This window comes from Schistosoma mansoni, chromosome 4 (assembly GCF_000237925.1).
Source record: "Schistosoma mansoni strain Puerto Rico chromosome 4, complete genome".
Classification (NCBI taxonomy): Eukaryota; Metazoa; Platyhelminthes; class Trematoda; order Strigeidida; family Schistosomatidae; genus Schistosoma; species Schistosoma mansoni.
The window spans coordinates 24,671,321-24,686,963 of record NC_031498.1 but is presented as its reverse complement, the minus strand read 5'-3'; the positions used below and the strand labels follow the sequence as shown (position 1 = coordinate 24,686,963).

Genomic DNA, 15,643 nt, shown 5'->3' with positions numbered 1-15,643 from the left:
TCACTTTGGGACGAGTCCCAAATAGGACGAAACGCGCGTCCTGGATTCCACTGCTAGCCACTATCCATCTTTGCTTACCATGCTTTTGAATTTATGCTATATCGAGGCATTACGCACAGTATGCACATATGTCAATTAGAGACTGACCAGTTGCAGTCCTAAAAACATCAATGGAAAGATCCAAACAAACAATACTAAGTAAATTACTTAAAAATGGTTTAGTTGAGGGATTTGTGCACAGACGAGGCTAGAGCAATTCACTAATCCAAACCCAAACTTTGTGTATAAAAGAACTATATTCAACCTATGCTATTAGCTTCTTTTTGAATGTTACAAATGGTAAGTACTAATTATTACCTTCTTTTTCTTATCCTTAATAGAATGGATAGTTATGTTCAGGTTTTATTCCAAAGAGTATTACCTCTTATTACTTACAAAAATTTCTACATATTGTAAGCTCTCGATGATTTTTGATAATCTTGATTAATGATGCAACCCTTTTTTATTCATTATTTAAAAACTTTGATTGAAATAATACTCTCTCATTCATAAATTATTATACTCAATACTTTGGAAAATGATATTGTTGAAAAAGAATTTTTTTCGCTGAAATCTTTCCATTCTTTTCAACGAACTGGGTTTTATATATAGTTGAAATCATGAGACGATTGAAGCTAGACCACCATGGAAAACCTGGAAGCACTGGATGACCGTTTCGTTCTATTGTGGGACTGCTCAGCAGTGCGCATCCACAATCCCACCTCGCGAGATTCGAAACCAGAGCTCACCAGTCATGATTTCAACTATATATAAAAAACTGTTAAAAATCTCCACAAACAACCCCCTTGACTGAGTTTTACATGAAAAATGTTGGTTTTTAAATGTGCCAAAATTGAACTATGATTTATATTAATTACATGAAATATGATACATTTACTGAATAGTTATTTCCTGAACACACTTTTCTGTTAAATTTTCAATCAACATTGATGACATGATGTTAAAATGAAGTATATTTTCAACAGAATTTATTCACTACTGTCAAATTAATCTTGATTATTGGTAATAATTTCATAATGATGATTGATTTCTAATTGAAGAAGGTTACTAAACCATATAGTGATACTAGATAATATTTCGATGCATGATGTGAACTGACCTGAATAAACCTATTTAGCCTATCGACTACATCATCTCAACATGCGTTCATTCAAGAAGTGATCATGCTTACAAATAGATCATCATATACACTGTTTAGAGAAATCAGGTATAAATGAATGTAATAATTATCTAATGTCAAAAATGAAGGGAAATCTATAAACAAAATGAATTATACTATAAAGTAATAACATAAATTAACTACAAAATAACTGAAGCGTCCTAACTAAAATGAATCAAGAAGCATATCAGTTTCAGATAACTTTTATCTGAGATTGATGACAGTATGGGTACCATTGTGAAGGTCTTCATTACTGAACATGAATGACTACATCGGGGATAGAAATCAAAATTTATAAGTCTGACATAAATAGTGTAACTACTGTACCACTGAGTTGAAAAACAAAATTTTGTATTTTTTAATTCATTGAATTCAAGACAGAGTGTGCTATTGGCAAGCCTCATAATGAATGAAGCAAGTGCTGAGCACTAGCTATTATTAATGTTAACTTAACTAGTGTTAATCAGTGAAAAAGGTAATCAGCAGGTTGATTTACCCTGTCAACAATCTTAGTTTAAATATTATTGCGAGCTTAAATAGAATAATACCTTAGTAATTTAACGCTTGTTAAAGTATAAATGAGTCTGTATACCTGGAAGAATCTTTGTTTACAGATACATTTTCATAGAATAGTAGAGTAATGAACACACATTTTTATCACATTAGATTTGAAATAACAGTTGTCAATCCCCAATAAACTTTCCAGCAATGAACCAAACTTTAAATAAATTCCATAATTCAATTGAACTAGTTAGCCATGTACAGCTTTATGCAGTGAGTTACTCATGCTTTTCTATGACATTCAAAATGTAATTCTGTGTGTAGTTAATAATTTGAATGAATTGAGAATAGGTAAAGTTTGAGTGTTTAAGCCATTAATCTACCTCACTCGAACTCCGTACATAATAATGTGAATGAATGTTCTATAATTGCTAAATAAGCTGCTAATCAAACTTTTATATTTAATGGCCTGACAGTAAGCTTATAAACATATATAAATCATTCATGAAGGCTCACTAAAGAGCTGTTTACATCGAAAAATTAGAGAATAGACACTTTAGATCAACTCATAGTGTAAAACCATAGAGTTTCGCGATAAATGATTCTATTTTTTTAACCACTGTATTGAGGGCTAGAAGAACCTTTGTCTTTTATTGTAAGACAAACAGAAAATAAATATTTATCATTTCAAAGATTAGCAACATAGTTTTAAGTAGTTGAAAGAACTCAATTTTCTTCATTATCACAGACATCATCTATAGATGAATTTTAACACGTTTCAGGCAAAATTCCGTAGCTCATCAATCCCACTTAACTGTTTAACAATAATTACAACACAGTAAATTATTTATTCAGATAGTTTAACACGAGCCATTGAAATATAGTTGACAGAACTAGGTCAATACAAATGACTAAAACCCGTGACTAAAGTAGCCTTGTAAGAGCCTCTTAGTCTATAACTTAAACTTTAAAACCACCTTACAAATACCCATAACAGTAACAATAAATAACAATCAGAAAAGGAGTTTATCTGATAATATCACATCAATGCTGTCAGAAGTAATAATTAAATTATACATTTAACCAAGTGTTAGTTGAATCTTTGGCAAAACCATAATTTATGGACAAACCAATCAGATTTTTGATAACAGGTCTTGGATTTTACTGCGAAGTTCACTCACCTATTTTTCTAAATAGCGTTTTGGCCTTTTAACTGATGTCATTCCGTGATGAAAACCCTAAATCTAATTCTTAATCCTAACCATCAACCCTAAGTTATAATCCTTATTCTTCACACTGCTCTATAACCCTAATTTCCACATGGTTACTAAGTGGACATTCTCGAAGTCACTTTAGCGTCGCTCAAACGTCTTCCATAAAATATAGTCTCACTGAATCTTTACTTTTTTTCAAAACTATTAAAATCTATAAGTATATAAAATTGTTAATGGAAGTACAAAAACATTTCCTGTGCTAAAAATCATGTTGCACATTTGGAGACAGATATGGAAATATAATCATTATTTTGTTAAGATATTCATTAAAATCTACAAATTGATTTAGATGTCAATTAATCATTTCAGCAAATAAACCCCCCTAGTTATTTATTTGTTTGAACACAGAAATATTGGTACAAAGGGACACCAGATACATATACGCCACAAAAATCTCATTTGAATTGTGTGAGTGCTGTGATACTGACCAGGTGCCCGAACTAAAGCAGATGGTCTTCTTAGGAGACCACACCCCGAGCCTTTGACCTAAAGATCTGATCCACAAAGCAGTGGAGCAACGTCAGGATATGCAGCCCCATGGTAGACCGTGACCAACGATTGATTCATACGCCATTTGTTCCCTCAGGATACTGAAGCCCATGTTCACCATTGGTTTGGAATCAGGGTTTTCCAACTCCCCTAAGTGGACCCTCCGTGCCCACTAACACGGTTAAAGCACCGGACATTCGCTTCTCGTCCTCTCAATTTCGTAAACAACAGTAATGCCACGAGAAGGCAGTGCGTAGGACTTCCCTGGCAGAGGCTATATACGCGTGGCCATGTGAGAGCATTTGGAGAGGGAGGGCGAACTCTCCCCACTCTCGACCGTACCAGGGCATTTGGGGGCAACCCCCTAGTTATGAAAACATATGCATATACATTAGACCATGATGACTTATCAGTTTAGTTCAGTGTATAAATAATATTATTCGGATGATACTATCGATGTTCACAAAACAATAAGTAATAAAAATAGACGGCTCACTTGGATACTTTATTTATTATTCCAAAACAGTGTTTATGACCGATCAAAGTTTATGATTTATTGACAATCTGTGGCGAATTTTCCTCGGAAAAAACAGTCTATCTGTGTGTGCAGTCCGATACACTTTTTAACATGGTATTTTTATGAGGAGTTTATGAGAAACACTTTTCACACGGAAGCCTTTCTTCTCAATTTCTAACTAAAAGAAACTGATGATAATCCTTGGAGTTTAATTGGTTTGACAGTGTTTTGCATTCAGCAATATGTTCATGCTAATATACGTTACTCGGATAATAAGTGATACCGGCTTGGTATCCTTGAAACTACAGAAGGATTTCTCTCTCTCTCACTTTATTCAACAAAACTTTCAGTTCCTTCCGCTAGATGGCATAAATCTGTATTAATTGTTTAAACAGTTGATCGTAAATAAATAAGCTTGACTGTGTTGGGTGTAAGGAAGTTACCGATTAAAGACAATAGAAAATGATCACGCAATATTATGAGTTGACTGAAGTTAGACATTTACACCATCAGATTTTGGCTTAGTGGTCTAGATGTTGTGCTAGCGCAACGCCGAAGGTCCTTGATCCGAGTTTCATGTGCGGGATCGTGAATGCCCAATACTGAGGAGTCAAATACTGAAACAAAAAACCTATTCAGTGCTCTCAGTTTTTCAATGGTAGTCTTACATTGAACGGTTCATGATTTCAATGAAACTCAATTATCTCCACAACCCTATACTTACAATACATAAGTTTACACGTAATTAATAGTGTAATAAAGATTATTTTGATTTCCTACTGAGAAACTATCTTAATGATCTGGATTTATTTGTTCAAATTAATATTATTAATAGTTCTTAATTATAATTAATTCATGCTGTTTTTTTTTATATCTACGTAATTGCATTTACTTTTCTAATAGGAATATTGTAGATTGACCGGATTAATAAACCAAGGGATCAAAATGTGTAAAGATAAATACTTTGAATTTGTAACAAGATTCGGATAGACAGTAAACAAATCTATTCAATAAGGTAGAAATTAACACTTCAGAATTATACAAGTTATCATTTATTATCCCTCAGTAAAAATGCTTCAATAGGTTCCTGTACAATCCTTCATAGAATTTTTGTTTCGAATTTAGATAATAACTGTTTATTCTTTTATTGACACATTGAATAATTATAGTAAATGTACAACCATTTGAACTTCTGTGAATACTTAACCTATTTTACTCTCTTATAATTGGGTTGACAACCATCCAAAGTTAGTTTAAATATCGACAGAAGTATACTTGATCTACAACTATAATAGTTGTTACGTACATATTTATCTATAACAAGGAAGTAGTAAGGGTTTATAATTTTTTAGACAACTTTATGACACTTTCTTGTTTATCTATGTCACATTAAATGGTCAATTAAACTTTCTACTAACAACCATATCCAACTATATCCGCCTTAACTTATTCAAAAAAGAAAGAAAACTAATTTAATTTATTAAAGTTACTTTACAAAAAAAGACATAAGTCACTTGTAGTTTTTGACTAATTGTTTTTGGCACTTATGTGTCAAAATAAGAATTTTTGTTTCAGTTTACTGATAGGCAGTATAAAATAAGTAAACTGTTTGAAAGTAATAAATAGATTGTAAGCTATAAATAATCAAATTACTATTTTAGTAAAATTTACTTGGTATTGTTTACTTGAATCTTCTTATTGGTGTTTAGGACTGAAATTGATCGAGTCCTAAAGTGAACATCAACTCTGAGATGTAAGTACATTTAGCTGATGAGTCCTAAATAGAACAAAACGTGCATTCTGGATTCCACTGCTAACCATTATATACACAATGATATTCAACCCATACTGGACAAGTACATCAATTGTACAAAAAGAAGCATATACTTTTTAAGGAATAATTCCTAATCTAATTGATCATTGCCTTATATAAAATATGAATGAATTATATTACTAAAATAGTTATCATTACCATGGTTTGACTTGATAATTTCGAATAAATTAAGCATTGGATAGATTATTATCAATAAATAATATATTAGTAATATCCCAATGACTAGAAAAATTAGTTTTTCTGACGTTTCGTGACTCAGTGTAAGCCACTTCTTCAGCGAATATTACGAATGTACTATTTATTTACATACAGTAAATGCTTTATTTACAAAACGTCAATTAATTGTCTCAAACTCGATTGTTACATTGTTTCCACACCAATCACTCTCTATGCTCGTTCTCTTCTCTTCGATCTTCTTAACCTTCTACCTCCAGATATTTCACTTCGGTCTGGTGATATATACTACTTATATATGTTGACATCAGTAACACATACCCCAATAATTGTCAGCTGTTGTTTGAAGTAAACAAATAATCGGCAATATTGCTTCATCTACTAAATGTGTTATTTCTAAAATGTGGAATAAATAATGAATTCAGTTCAATGCACTAATTCAATGTGGTTTTGATCGATACACTTATCAATGATTATATACATGTCATCAAAAAAACAACTTTGATTAGTTCAAATTTTCATATCATATTGTAAAACTGTTCACAAACTGGAGTTAAAACAAGACATATGAGTGAACAATATTGTTTCCAATTTAAAATCATCATCAAACGTTTTGTGACTTAATGTAAGCCACTTCTTCAGATAATGAAGAACCAAATTAAAATTAATCCAAGTTTAAATAGTACAACCTATTATTCCGTTAAACTATTTAAACTTGGATTAATGTTAATTTGGTTATTCATTATCTGAAGAAGTGGCTTACATTGAGTGACGAAACGTCATAAAATCTAATCTTTCTACTCATTGGGATATTATAAGTGTATTATTTATTTATATATTACGAAAAGTTTATTCCATATTTTTGTAAAACATAAAAGTTTATATAATCTTTATCCAATCAAATCTGTCAATGAACTTAAACAAATCAAGAATAAAGTTTAATTAGTAAAATAAATTCGTTTTTATTTACACCATTTCTAATCAATTATAAATTGGTTATAACCAATATCGTGGCAATTCGTTTGGTATTGTTTACTTGAATCTTCTCATTGATGTTTAGGACTGAAATTGATCGAATCCTAGAGTGAACATCAACTCTGAGATGCAAGTAGATTTAGCTGACGAGTCTTAAATAGAACAAAACTTTCATCCTGGATTCCACTGCTAGCCACTATCTATCTTTACTTATAAAGCTTGTGACTTCAAGCAATATCGACGCAATTCGCACAAGATGCACATATGTTAAGAAGAGACTGATCAATTACAGCGTTATATAATAATAATGAGAAGATACAAGTAAACAACATCAAGTGAATCATAATTTTAGACTGTTTACAAAAATTTGTTATTGTTGCTGTGTTAAATGTTATCATAGTCTTTAAATTACAATATTTATTACATATACTACTTAGGTAAACTCTGAAAATTATATACTATTAGTTTACTTTTAATCATGTTTTTTTGGTTGAAAGGTTAAATTCATCTGTAAATAAGATTTAAGAATACACTTACATTGTATATATAATGAAGATATAAATAGTTAAGGTTGAAGAAATGGATAATAAAGGTTAGACAAGTGAAATTTGTCTATATTTAATATGTTACTTGGCTTTTGTTTTTGCAACCTTAAAACATGAATTATGAAAGTTGAATTCATGAGTTGATCTAAGCTAAACCATCACTGAATACCTGGAAGCATTGGATGACCGTTTCATCCTAGTATGAGACTTTTCAGCAGTGCGCATTTACGATCTGTCACGCGGGACTCGAACATATGACCTTCTGTCTCGCGCGTGGATGCTTAACTTCTAGATCACTGTGTTGGCTATCTAACGGTATTAATGTTTAACTTTAAACGATCCATGATATTGCGCAACCCTCAATCCATTTTCTCAGGTGGAGAAATATATTTGAATTAAGTTGTGTATATGAAGTTAAGAAGACAAAGAAGTGAATAGTCAATTAAGTGTGAGTTTAGAAGATCAAATAATGAATCATTAACTGATTCAATCAACTGAAAGATCATAAGTCGATAAATAAAAGATGCGAAATTGCAAAATTAAAAAGGAAACTGATCTATAAAGATTTGGGATAATAATTGTGTAATCAGTGTTCATTAGGATTATATGGTTTGAATTATGAAGAAAGCATTTTACATTATTCTCAAAAGATTTACTTAGTGTACAATGGAAAAGAGCGTATGATATTTCTAAAGTATGGTATAACTGTAGGTATATAATATAAATGAAATCATGATCCAACTAAGTCTTAGACGTAGTAATCTAATATAAATGGTATAAGCAATAACCGTTAAGATTAAAAATTTCGAGCCCAGAAGAATCATGTTCATCATCATTTTCTATTTTGACTAACCTCTGGTAAAAGAATAATTAGTTCGACGAATATACAAACAACCTTTTCATCAATATTGAAGTAAATTTATTGTTTTTAATTTAATAGCAACCAGTATAGAACTGAACAATTCATTTTACATTCATTCCACTTTATTATCTTTAATTCATACTGACATCTACATTACTCACAAATTCTGTTTACCAGTTACATTATTATGTTCCTTATCCTATTTTATTCATATTTATTCCGATTATTCATTTTTATAATTTCAATCTGTCTAAAAAGTCTACATTTCATACTGATCATTTAAGACTTGCAACTGTGAATTAATGAACTTACTGTACTAACAATCTTGATTTCATATTTCTTATTTTTCAAAGGTCCGCTTACTTTAAACTAAGCAAATATGGATGTCGGCTAGCAGTGGAATCCAGAAAGCTCGTTTCGTCCTATCTAGAACTTGTCAGCTAGAAGTGTCTGTATCCCACAGTTGATGTCCATTCTGGGACTCGAACTCAGTACTGTTTGCTTCGAACGACATCACTTAGCTTCTGAGCCCAGATAGCCACTAGTTTGAACTATGGGGTTAAGTTTTAAATTTATTTGGTACTGTTTGTTTGTATCTTCTCATTTTTGTTAAGACTTGCAATTGGTCAGTCTGTTGTTGTCATATATGCATCCATTGTGGACTGACTCGAAATTGCTTTATAGGGCTTGTGACTTCAGGCAGTCCTTAACAATAATGAGAAGTGACAAACAAATAATACCAAGTGATTTTAGACTATTGTACTTTTTTTACTGCTAAATTTAATCTTATATGTCCAGACTTTGATGTTGAGAACAAAGTTCTCTGTTCACAAATATTTTGTTGTAACAAATTGTAAATAAAATGTCTAAACTAACAAACTCGTGTAGCTTTTTTTTCCACGGTAAACTTAATTATTCTATTTGGCCAGACTTTTTACACAATTAGCATAAATGTTAATTATATGATAGAATTGCTAAAGGTTGTTTAGTTGTTCGTTTTTTTTCTTTTTTTAAGTATTGTTATTCTCATATTTCAGTATTCAAGTCATAAATTGGTACAAATTAATTAATTGGTAATTATACTTTGAAATAAATAATTATGTTTGAAAGAAGAGGGTTTTTTGGAGATTTTAGTAATTTTATATAGTTGAGATCATGAATCACTTGGAGTTAGACCACCATGTAAAACCTGGAAGCACTGGACAGCCGTTTCGTCGAGAGGTTAAGCGCTCTGGCGTGAGACTGATAGGTCCTGGGTTTGAATCTCGCGAGGTGAGATCGTGGATGTGCACTGTTGAGGAGTCCTACAATAAGACGAAACGGCCGTCCACTGCTTCCAGGTTTTCCATGGTGGTCTACCTTCAAATGACTCATAATCTCAACTATTAAAATCACTATAATATCCACAAAACCCCTTGTGAAAATAATAATTATTTGTAGGATTTTTATTTAATTGATACGTTTGTATTTGACATTATTGAATGGTTCCATGATACTTTTTTTCAGGGATACAGTTGAGCTCACAGCTATAACTTATAAATATTAGATGAAGGTTTATTTGATATCTCATTCTGTTTAACCTTATAAATGATAAAATGTTGACTATTATTTGTAGTTGACATCTTTCACAATTTATATTTTTTTCAATAACAGTTTCTTGTAGAAATATTTTCATACCTTGTGAATGTTAAAGATGCAATTTCTGAAGCATGTTGATGTAACCTCGCTTCAACTTTCATAACTGGATCCAACACCCCAGACATATTTTTCAGAGGGACAAGAAAGGATTGACCAATCGGGTAAATGTGTGAGATGCAAACAGGTGCATTCTATTGATCAAATTTCGACCTCAATTTCTAGCCACAAAATGTTATGTTCTATAGTCATTCGAGTCTGATATTGATATATACACATGAGTAGATAGCCATTATCGACTAACTTGAGCAAAAAATGTATGGGCAACTTATTTCACAATATAGATGTGTGTCTCGATGGTTGTCTGAGTCAGATTTTCGACCAATAGCATTTGTCTATTTCATCATCAAATTAGGCCTACTTTTCACCAAAACACGGGCTCGTCTATATCTGAATGACCCTGCCTATCACGTTTCCTTAATGAAAAACTCAGCGTTTTAAACTGCTCCTCTATTAAACTGGAGTACAGTGTGTTTTCATCTCGTTAATTAATTAAAACACAGTTCAGTTATCTTCCATAAAGACTCATACCCAGCATAAAACACATAGTTTGACATTCAGTTATATTCATTCATAGAACAATATCATGTGGTTGACGAACTCATTCCCAGTTCTTACCGAACACATATACTCATACAATAATATTTGATATTGGTTTAGCAGTCAGTCAGTAACAGAGTAGTTTTAATTCTTTTAACTAAATAATAACAAGACTGAAATGTGGTGATTAAATTTAAACTCATTTCTTCACTTTAATATCATGTTAAGAACAACAAAGGTCATAGTATCAACAGAAATCTATTGTCTATGACAGTTGATTCTATTTTAATAAAATTTAATCAACATATTACCAATAGTGATTGTTATCTTAAAAACTAGTTGAAACGAAACTTCGAATTTCAGGAATTTCCCATGATTAAATTCATCTTAGTATTGTTTGTTTGAATCTTCCCATTGATGTTTGGGACTGCAACTGGTCAGTCTCTAATTGGCATATGTGCATACTGTGCGTATTGCCTCGATATAGCCTTAATTCACGAGCATGGTAAGCAGAGATGGATAGTGGCTAGCAGTGGAATCCAGGACGCGCGTTTCGTCCTATTTGGGACAAGTCAGCAGGATGTACCTGCATCTCAGAATTGATGTTCACTCTGGGACTCGAACCCAGTACCTTTCGTTTCAAACGCCATCGCGTTATCCACTCGGCCACTGAGTCCCCATGACTTTCTCAATTCTTCTTATTATAAGCTGGAAGAATGAAACTATTACCAAATTGACCAATGCATTTACTATGAGAATGTCTCACGATGTGATTTAGGTTGTAAATGAAGTTTCTTTTTATTTCAACAGTTTATAGGGTTATTCCCATTCACAATTTTAAAAATAGAATATACAATTTTTTTCTCATTATTCCAAGTACTTTAGAGAATTCCTCTCGTTATTTTAAGAATTTCTTGACAATTAACTAAACTATAATTAAGGTAAATAAGAAAACTGTTGATTTTTATAAAAATATATATACATATAATTTCACATACACTCCATTGTCATTTAAGTAGGTTGTTATATCTATGTATGTAATTCAAAGGCTCTTTTTCTCTTTATAAATAACTAGATGGAATCTCATAGTATGATACTTTTCAAAAGAGATGTATCAACAAAAATTTATGGATTTATGATAAATAGTTAATAAAGAACAAGCATATTTTTTTTTATCTTATTCATAGTAATACTAACTCCGCCTGTAGTTCTTCTAGGGCTACTAGCGGTCCTAAGACCTGGTAAAGGAGGAGGTTTGAACGTGTGGTTGGCTACACGATCCTGTAGAAAATAAACTTTCCAAAAAACGCTAACCAGAATATATATATATATACATATTCACTCTATTCGCTCTGGAAGCAATTTGAAAGGATTGCCAATGACAGAGTTGGATGAAGAATTCTGGTAGGCGGTCTATGCTCCTCTATGAGTGGTAACAAGCGTAAGCAAGTAAGCAAAGTAATACTGTAGTGAACAAGAACACGAGTGGGGACAATCGAACGTATTAAAGCACAAATTACAGACTATCTCACTAAATTCTGATTACCAAACAGTTAATTTGCAAAATAACAATCGATTGTCTCAATCTTCACTGTTCCTTTTGTAAATATCAGTTCATCTTTTCTAATTTCATTGTTCATGCATTTTTTTTACCAAGTGCGCTTCATTTCAGTTCTTTCCTTAACGGTCTTCTGCCATAATACATTCTATATCTGACCATCACCATATACTACTTATGTGGACATAAGTAGCCTACATCACAATACTACTCAAATAATTCAAGACTAGTTTTGTTACTTATAAAAACATTAATATAAAAACAGGTGTAATTTATCATTTTATGTACAAAATATTTTATATTTTTTATACACTATATGACAACTGTTTCATTTAAGTTGTACTATATTACTAGTAAACTGATAGATATGTTTCATGCCAAGTTTAAGTATATTTCCAGTTGTTGCAACATATTTAATATTGGCTATGAAATCATTGTTAAATATGGAATACAAATTTTCTAATTATGGAAAGGTGAAAAATAAATTTATGATAAAAACTAATTGTATTTCATAGTTTGATAGCAGATTGACGAATAATTAAAATTTTACTTTACAAATAGTTGTTTTTATTGGTTAAGCTACTTCAACTGAACATCTATCTATGTTGATTGCTGTATGTTCTAAGTAAAATTGAAAAGTATGAGGTGTTTAGGGGTGTCTATTTTTCACTTCACAGACTCCTAAAAGTGCATAAGATAGATTCGGTAAACTATAACCTTTGATAAATTTCAAAAGTTTACCTATTTACAACCTTTTTTGGTACTTATCATTACTTAATTAGACATATTTTCTATAGTCTTCAAGACTGTCAAGCCACTGGCAACTATATGGCAAAAAATTAGATTTTATACGTCAATTAGCCTTCAAGTAATATTTCAGTTATGTGATTATCTTTATATTCTTACTATATTAAATAATCATGTAGTATTAGACATCTACAATCCATCTTTAAAGTGCACACAAATGCCTTGGTACGGCCGAGAGTGGAGAGAGTTCGCTCTCCCTCTCCAAATGCTCTCACATGGCCACGCGAATATATAGCCTCTTCTAATGAAGTCCTACTCACTGCCTTCTCGTGGCATTACTGTTGTTTACGAAATTGAGAGGACGAAAAGCGAATGCCCGGCGCTTAAACCGGCATGGTGGGCACGGAGGGTCCACTTAGGGGAGTTGGAAAACCCTGATTCCAAACCAATGGTGAACATGGGCTTCAGTATCCTGAGGGAACAAATGGCGTATGAATCAATTGTTGGTCACCGGTTACCATGGTACTGCATCTCCTCACGATGCTCCACTGCCTTGTGGATGAGACCTTTAGGTCAAAGGCTCCGGGTGTGGACCCCTAAGATAACCGCCTGTTTCAGTTTGGGCACCTGGGCAGTATCGCATACCTTACACAAATCAAATGGGATTTGTGTGGCGCATATGTATCTGGTGTCCCTTTGTACCAATGTTTATGTGTTCAAATAATAATAATAATAATCCATCTTTATTATGATCATCTTAAACCTTACACAATGTGAATTCATTTGAACACCTAGATAAGTATTTCAATAATGTTTATATATTATCTAATTAAAAGACAGACTCCGTTGAAAAAGATAACCTTATACGACTGTTAGGAATTTGATAAATTTTTTTATCTCAAAAACATATGTCTATAATCTTTTCTTTTTCATATCTCAATGTATGAGACTATTTATCACAGTATTCTCTAAATTCCTTTTAAACATATGAATAATGATATGATAGAATAAAGTAATATATATTTACACATAAACACATTATTGAATGTCATATTGTTTATTATTTGAAGACAAACTATAATGTACTACTGAATTCAGTTTCGGTGTCATCATTTTCTATTCATTCAGTGTTGTATATAGAGTACCATCTAAACTAACTACGCAAAATTACAATGATATTTTTAAGATCATACACATTTATTTGAGTATCATACATATAGGGTTGGAAGTTTGGTTATGTTCACACAATGATCACCCTAGTAACAATCAGTTTATTAATATATATATCAAGTATTATTATGATTCAACTTCATTTCTATAAAGTTTGATGATACTACTTAATTACTTTAACATGAAAATCAGTAGTTATTGGTGGCTTAAACCCTAAATTTTCTATCGAATCATTTAAACTTCTTTCTATTGTTGTTCATTAAAAAAATAGAATTCTAAAGTGAATTATGAAAAACCAACTTTTAAATTAACATCAGTCAGTTCCAGAGACAAAACTGTAAAAGTAGTATGTCAATGTAAAACCAATATGGTTTCTTAAGAACTGTAAGAGCAATGTCATTTCTAGATTATATTCATACATTAATCCGATGTTTAACAAAGCCTGTTTTATTATAAGCAGTCGTTAATTTCAATAATTTAAACGTTTTCATTGAACTTCTCTAATTCAATTTTAAACATGTTCTAATAATCCTCAGTACAGACTATTGAAGTCGTACACAAATAAGTTGAAATAGCTATCTATTCAATAATGATTTTCAAATAAGATCATTATCAACTTAGAAAAGAACAGTTTGCTGGTCATTTTATAATAAAATAATGTGAAGAACGTAAGAAAGAGTACACATTTAAAAGGATGCACTAAAATCCTAACAGCGTCTACGAACTATCTATTTACACTTAATTTTAATGTACTGAAGTTCTTTTCTTGATCAGAGATACTTCTAACTGATATAACTAATCTATTGGAGACAAGTTTAAACAGTTGAATTCAAGAAATATTTAGTTAAAACTATAAACGATGAGAAAAAAGTAGATGAATAGGGTTAAAGCCTATACCCAACATTGATCCGTCGCCATAAATTGCAATTACATTAAAACCGATATCAAAATTTTAGAAAAATCCCGCTAAATAATTTCTTAGAATAATTCAATTTTAAATAATACACAAAGAGTTTAAAACTGTTTGGCAGCTTGTTTCAGTATACTTAAATGACATTTTGATTCCATTTCAAGTTAAATAACTATTGGAAGTCGTATATGTAAATCTTTTCATAATAAGCCATTTATTCTCATATCGAAATAGATTTCATGTGTAAATGCCTTGTTTCGACTAAGAATTTCCTGATATGTTCAAGCGATATAGAATCGACGATGTGTGTAGAATACCGTGAGTTCATCGTGCTTCTCTACTTTCTTTTCATCTATGTACAAGCTGATCAATTACGTTAGAAATTAAGGTTATCATCCATATGTTTTGTCAACAGTATTATAATAACAATTTTATGAATACGAAAGTGATCTTGTTGAATATGATGTATTTTTTGAACATATGATAGGAGTTCACTTCAACCGCTTGAATCTTTATGTCTTTATGAATGATTGTATAAAAGACATCAGTGTACATCACTAAATAGTAAATGTTTGAGTTTAATTTCTTATATGATATTATGATTGTTTATTCGTGCGTACTCTCATCCAATGA

The 15,643-nt window shown here is 31.4% G+C and overlaps 1 protein-coding gene and 1 non-coding gene across 2 annotated transcripts in view; both read right to left on the bottom strand.

Annotated features, from left to right (window-relative positions):
- The window catches only part of Smp_055100 (hypothetical protein), a 38,844-nt gene that overhangs the window by 4,275 nt on the left and 18,926 nt on the right, over positions 1–15,643 (bottom strand). The gene's annotated exons all lie outside the window — the stretch shown is intronic.
- Positions 11,232–11,298, bottom strand: Smp_tRNA_02298_Pseudo_TGA.1.1. The gene has a single exon. It is a non-coding gene (tRNA).